This window comes from Nannospalax galili, unplaced genomic scaffold (assembly GCF_000622305.1).
Source record: "Nannospalax galili isolate Female #2095 unplaced genomic scaffold, S.galili_v1.0 scaffold85, whole genome shotgun sequence".
NCBI classification, from domain to species: Eukaryota; Metazoa; Chordata; class Mammalia; order Rodentia; family Spalacidae; genus Nannospalax; species Nannospalax galili.
Genome location: NW_008358866.1, coordinates 5,973,405 through 5,980,705, shown reverse-complemented (window position 1 = coordinate 5,980,705; position 7,301 = coordinate 5,973,405). Strand labels below are relative to the sequence as shown.

Sequence of the window (7,301 nt, the reverse complement as noted above, 5' to 3'; positions counted from 1 at the left end):
TCCTAGGTGATTCTAGATCTCATCGAACTGAGAATTGAGATGAACCATCACATCCCCATGTTTTTCTGCATGATAGGGACACTGACCATGAAGTGTACCCTTAACACGTTTTTCAGTGTCCACCATGGAACTGTTAAGTATAGTCACTGTTTTGTACACAGATCTCCAGAACTTTTTCTTCTTGCATAACTGAAACTCTTTTTAAAAGCCTAGTAACCACAACACTAAGGGCTGATATTTGTACTATGAATTTGATTCCAGGCACCTATTTGTTTATCTTTTTGCTAGAATTACACTGTTCTGATTTTGTACCTTTGTAATAATCACAATCTTGAAGTGTGAATTCTCCAATTTTGTCCTGTTACTCAGCATCGAGGAGACCAGTGAACTCCAAGCAATTCTGGGGCTGAAAATCATGACGGTTCGTGCTATCAGAGAAGCCACAGGGAAAGGATGGAGGACAGGGAACCCCAACAGAAGAAAGATGGAACTTTTGAGATGACCATTGGAGGGAGCCACTCAGAGAATGGGGATAACCAGAGCTACATGCTCTATGTGCCACTGTGGCTGTGCCAACAACTGCTGCTCCAGAAGCTACTGCAACAGACAGCCAAGGAAGGTACAGCAGAAGGAACATGGACATGAGGAAAGCATCCCAGTGTCCCTCAGCCCAAGGTCAGTCTCCAGCTTCAGCACTATCACCTACAAGAGATAGATGAAACACGAAAGGAATCTGCCAAGGAGAAGCAATTAAGAGAAGAGAAGATTCTGGAGCTTGTGAATCAGGTACAAGTCTTGATGTCTGTGAAGGAAATGATGAAAGATATCACATATGCTTATCAAATCAAAAATAGTTGGACCTCTCCCTGTTCCCTCCCCAATCATGTCTGAGGGGAGGCCTAAGCCTGTTCAAAGGAAGTACCACATTCTGGTAGAGAGAGACAGTATCTCACCAACCATTAGGAGCTTTAAGAAAATGGAATTTCTTAAAGTCACCCTTTGAAGCAGAAGAAGAAAGGGATTCTTCACCCAACACCCATTTAGATCCAGGGCATCCCCACGATTCTCTCTGGTCAGGACAGGATTGACATTGCCTTCACCCAGTCAGACTTATTTGTACTGTTTCTCATCATGTTCTGCCTGGAGCAAGAGAAATGTCTGCTTCTCTCCAGGCATGAAGAGTCTTATGGACTTATTATCTGCCTCTCTTGAAAGCTGGCTGGGCCGACCCATGGCATCGGGAGAATTACTGTACCTGTTCAAGAAGACAGCTTCCCACTCCTGCACTGTGCTCTTTGCATTGGCGGCACGTTTGTCAAAGAGCAGATGGAGACCATGAGACACCATCTATCAAGAATGATCTTGTCAAGCCTGTCATTGTCAATGTCGGGTATGCCAGAGCTGCCAACCTGGTTGTCACACAGAAAGTGGAATATGTAAAGGAGAAAACCAAGATGGAGTACCTCCTGGAGTACCCGAAGAAGAAAATCCCAGAAGTGCTCATCTTTGCAGAAAAGAAAGCAAATGTGGATGCAATTCATGACTATCTACTGCTCAAGAGTGGTTGAGACTATGGCTATCATTGGAACAGACACCAGGATGAAAGGACCAAGGCTATAGCCACATCCCAGAAGAAAAGAATGCCCTAGCAGCTAAAGATGTGGTCTCTACGGGCCTGGACTTCCCTGAAATCTGACATGTCATCAGTTATGACATGACTGAGGATATTGAGAACTATGCGAAGTGAATTGGCTGCACTGGGCGCTCAGGAAGCAGTGGTGCTGCTGTCACCTTCATCAAGTTTTGTGATGAGTCAGTGACACAAGCCCTTGCTGGTGGAGGCCGAGCAGAAGGTGTCCCCTATGTTGCAAGTGCTGCAGTGTGGGGATGAGTTCACGCTGGACATCTGAGAAGAGTGTGGCTGTACCTTCAGTGGGGGCCTGACCCATCAGATCACTGACTGCCCCAAATTGGAGGCTATGAAACCAAGCAGGTTTAACAGCATTGGTCGCAAAGACTATCTGGTCCACAACTCGATGGACTTCTGAGCCACCTGCCCGTCCCTCTTCTTGCAAGAGGCCTCACTCCCAAGACTGTAGTCACGCTCTGACACAAGTCTCTAGGACAAGGAAACAGCAGCCTTGCCACAGCTGGACTGGAAAAAGCCAGTGCTGCCTAGAATTAGTGTTTTGGTCCCCTTTCACCCAGCTGCTATTAAAATACAAGCTCCTTATGATAGTGAATCCTTTCCAGTTGATGAAATTTGGAATAAAAGAAACCGACCCCTGGGCATGTCTGTGATGGGGTATCTAAAATGGGCTAAGTGAAGTGGAAAGACTTATCCTAACTGTGGATGCAATCATTCCACAGCCTGGGGTCATGGACTAAAAAGAGAAAGCCAGCTGACACACCATCCATCCCTCTCTGAACGGAAGCAATGTGACCAGTTGTCTTGTGCTCCTGCGACCATCGCTTCCCTGTTTGCCTGGCAGGAATGAGGAGACATAAAAGAGCCTTGTGCCCCTCCCTTTGACTATCAAACTATTGAAACTCTAGACTAAGAAACTGTGATATTTTTTTTTCCCCCAGGAATCTCCTGCTGGGAGAAGAAAAGACCAGAGCCCTGTGGGCAGCTGATGAAAGACATGCAGCTAGAAGAACATATTTCCAGATTCATGACTTGTCAGAAGAACTTACAGGAGAGGCTAGCCTTATAGTGGAGGCTAGTTCTGAAACAATATTGAGGGGAGACCACACTTTGTCCAGAATGCTTAGTTGTGCTTCTCTCTCCCCTTCTATTTAAACATTACTCTCATGTTAGGGTCTTGAATATGGTCCTGATATATGTTTGGTGGGGTATTCACTTGAACTTTGTCCCTCTTTCCAATGTGGCCACATTGAGTATATCTTATTTTTTAGCTTTTCACTATTAAATTGGCTCTTTATTCAGCTTATCTTGGATGGAAGAAATCAGTTGCTTTCTTAATTACCTGCTTCATGACCAGGGCTGGCCTTTGCCTCTGCTTTGAGACATGGGAAAGGAAAAAAGGTTCATTGTAAATAAACTCTAGCCATCACAGCTCCCACCCACAGGATATTTTAAAGAATTCCTTGAAGCAAATGCTAGGCAGTTGAGTGGACTAGTAATTAGATGCCAGAGAGGCTTGTTTGTAAACAAACTACTATTTGGTTATGAATCCTGGGACTGAGGGGGTCACCATGTGTCCTGTGATGCAATGACCAGGTTCTTTGGAACTTGAACAAAGAAATAAGAAAGAGACCTGTTAATGGTAACCAGAATAGAATGAATAACCTTGCCAAGAATTTGAAAACAGATTCAGAAGGAAGCTCTAGGACCATTTTATTACAGTCTGAGAGAAAACAGAGCAGGAAAGCTGTGAATCACTGCAGCTGCTGGAAGAAAGATGGAGATAATGAAGAGGGATTGCCACCCTTTTAAGTTAAGGTCAGCAGTGAAGGTCTCACACACAAAAGAAAGGGGGTAGGAGGGTGGTCTTCAGAGAAGCAGTGAATAAGCAAACGTTCAAGGCAGGCGTGCTTAGGATTTGGGATGGTGCCCAAAGAAGAGATAGAAAAGGTGAAAGGAAAAATTATAATTTTGAGTTAGAACTCAGAAAAGCAGGCAGGTTTGGCAGTGAAGATATGTCAGCAAATGACTGGAGGGTGTGTTCTTTTGGAAAAGTATATTATCTCATTAAAGAGATTATCTTCCCATCTCCCTAGGTGGCTACAGGTAGATCAGCATTCTTGATGACTCTTCTCTTGGCTAAGTGATTGACAGGCCCAGCAGAATTTACTCTTTAGGAAGGGGACAATAGCATGGACTGTTCTAATATTTGGTGCAGATTAGAGTGTCAGGGTTCCACCCAAGAGTCATAGATAGAACTCAGATTTCTATTCCTTTGACCATGGAAAAGTAGTTTCCCCTTAATGGCCCTTAATAAAATGCTGATAACTCCAACAATTTTCATGATGAGCGAGAGGTAAAATCCACATCTGATCATGAGGGAAGGGTCCCATCCTCAATGGGCCCAAAGTTACTTAATGGCTGTTTAGCCACCTAAAAGAATCAGAAGGCCCGAATTTCCTAGTAACCTGTGGCAGTACGAAACTGAAACAGATACAGAACATTTAAGATCCTGAGTATCCCGAGTGCTGTCAGTTCTGCTAATTAAGGTGGAAATTTGCTGCAGAAACATACAAGAATAGACCTTGATATGATACTGCCCATCCAGGAGGAGCCCATGAATTTGGAGACATGACTTCTGTGACCACAGGCGCAAGCTTAACAATTGCCTTCATTAGAGATGAACTCTCAGAGTTGTGCAGGGTAGCCATCTTTTAATAAAAATGGATGCTTCCAAGATGAGTTTCCACACTGTGGGTATTCTGAATTCCTTGGAAAGTAAGCTAGGGGACTTTTGCAAAAGCCCTTCATCCCTGCATCTTGAATTAACTGTATTACTTAGCTATTCATCAGGATCCCACAAAAGATCAAATGCCCCTGGGTTTAGGTACAGTGATAGCCAGGTGAAGTTATCTTTACAAACACTATTAAAAATAAATCTTAGTAACACCCACTGATTGCAGCTGATCATCATTTCAATGTCTTCATCCTTTTACCTTTGACCTCATTCAGTCTAGAGTTCTTTTCAACCAAGGAAGGTTTTAGATGTGGTAGCAAAAATATTGCATGATTACAAAGTGTTCTTAAGGAAGTATCCCTTGGCTTCTCGACTTGATTAGTTTCAGGCAGACACTGGACACTAAGAAACCCAATAATGAATTGAATCCATTGCTCTCTCAGTACACAGCTGCAGAATTTGGCTTAATGACACTCTGAGATAGTGAGGCTTTGCAGTAAGACAAGCATCAAGAAAAGGAATAATCAGAGGTCCAAGATGAACTGAGCCCAAAAGCAAGAAAGCAGAGATGCACACCAGGCCAAAGGATAGGGAAGAATCTGTGCAGCAAGGACAGGTCTGCCAGGAAAGGGAACTTTGAACTACTCCCCATCTTTGTTTTTGAGACAGTGTGTCCTGTAGCCAGGCTGGCTTCAAATTAGCTATGTGGCTGAGGATGACCTTGAGCCACTGATTCTTCTACCTCTACCTTCTAAGTGCTGGGATTACATAAGTGCATTATCACAAGATGATGGGAACTAAGCCCAGAAGTTCTTGCATGCAAGGCATGCATTCTACTAACTGAGCCACATCCTCAGTCTTGACCTTTTTTAAAAAAATATATTTTTATTAAATTTTTATGCATTTCATATAGTGTATCTTAATCATATTTAGAGCCCCTCCCTTATCTTCACTCCCCCAGAGGCCCCTCCCCACAGGATTTCATGCATTCTTTCATGTATGTTAAGATCTATCAAGTCAAGCTTATGTACCCAGATGTCCCTTGGTGAAAGTTCATCCATTGGAAAGTAGTCAGCCTATCTAGAGTCACCCCCTTAAAGAAGATCAGTTCTCCCTCACCCAGTAGTAATCAGCTGCCTATAGTTCTTTGGCTAAGGTTGGGGCTTCTTGACCACTTTCTCAGTCTTGGTTTTAAAGAATGACTTTTGTTGCCATTCAAGTTACAAACTGATATCCTCTGTCACATAATAGTTTGATGTCTAGAGCCACATGCCTCTCCAAAAGCCAAGCAGTAACATCAGCTACATGCTGCTATGCCATCGGATATGCCATTGGTTACTTATGTTAGGAGATGGCAGCTGTTTTGAATAGTGTTAGGTTGAAAGAAATTGTCTTGTGTCTCCAGTTTTCAGTTGAGGTCGTTGTTTTTTTTTTTCTTTGCCTGATAATGTACTAGCATATCTGAGGTCAACTCATGTGACAAGTTAACTATTTACTCTGTTTATAGTGCTAGATAATGTTTATAGAAATGAGGTGGGGGGCTTCATTATATACCATTATATCCTTTATGCCTTAGAATTCATGCTAAGTCTTATTAAACTCTTGGTTGACATGGACATCACCAGTATACCAACTTAGAGAAGTTGTAGGAACAGAAATCTTTTGCTGTTAGTGATGAGTACAGAGGAGAACAGTATGGGATGAATAATCTGAATTGTTTCCAATGCTAAGCTGTGGGGAAGCATTGCTCTCCCTGAACTGCGTCCTGCAGAAGCATCTCCTGCACTAACTTCTAGCAACCTCCTTTGCATGCATCAGAGCTTTAAGAACCTTGTTCTCATTTGCCGACAGATTCTATGGCAAGAGAATTTCTAGTCAAGATTTACAAATTTGTTGATCAGAGCATCTATATGAAGACAAGAAATTTACTTTCTCCTTGAGCCTCTCTTCCTCCCTTAAACAAGTAACTCTCTGCTGATGGGATGAGAGAGAGGGGACATCAATGCCATGTAATTCCACTCTGTTCATATTCACCTTTTCAGGTTCATCAAGGCAGATAAGGTATCTAGACAGTGATTCAAACTTTTAAAAAGTTTAGGGTAGACATAGGGACTGAAATACTTAATCTGTAATTCACTGCATAGTAACAAAGTCACTATCATCTGGATAATGAACATATCTATTACATAATATGTTCTTAAGGCACAGAGGCTCAGTTTTCTAGGACAAATTCTCCATTAGCCCAAGGAAATCATGATTACTTCTCATGCTCTGCCTAACTTCATCTATAGAACCAGATGGAGCTTCCTACTATCCCATCCACAAAAACCATATCCCAATCCTTCAACTATCACAAAATTGCTTCCAGATGAGCCTTCTGAGTACCCTACATCCAAAGATGAATGCCTCTCTACTGCCTTCAGGTAGAAGGTGTCAGCCCACAGGTATTATACTAGTATTTCATGTCAGGCTGCTGCTTTCTGAGATGAAAATGTTAACTCCATTAGGGCAGAATGGGGGGTTTAAAAGCCATGCAATGCTTAAAGACCACACCAGTTCCATTCTTTAAACATCGTAAAGGAGATTCCCTTCTCTCAAGGTAATCCAACTCAATCTATGCTTCTTTCCTGTGTTACAAGGTTTGTCTCTGAAGAAGACAGAAGAGTGGTTATCTTTCAGTCACTTGCTATTGCTTAGACAGGTGTTTCTATTTAACAAAAGACTTTATGATTCCAAGTGAATTTTGGCAGAAATTACAACCTGGTTCTGAAAATAAAGATTTCTGGACATGCTTTCAACATAATGCCTGTAAGCCTATTTATTCTAAGAAAACACAGAAGAGTGGTTTTGCTAAAGTGCGTAAGTTTGAAGTTGAACAAAAGTAGAAAAGATTTCTTGTAGATCCAAGAAATCTCA

The 7,301-nt window shown here is 42.4% G+C and overlaps 1 pseudogene; it reads left to right on the top strand.

Annotated features, from left to right (window-relative positions):
• Nucleotides 1–453: 453 nt before the first annotated feature.
• Nucleotides 454–2,048, top strand: LOC103725243 (annotated as a pseudogene).
• The last annotated feature ends 5,253 nt before the right edge of the window (nt 2,049–7,301 follow it).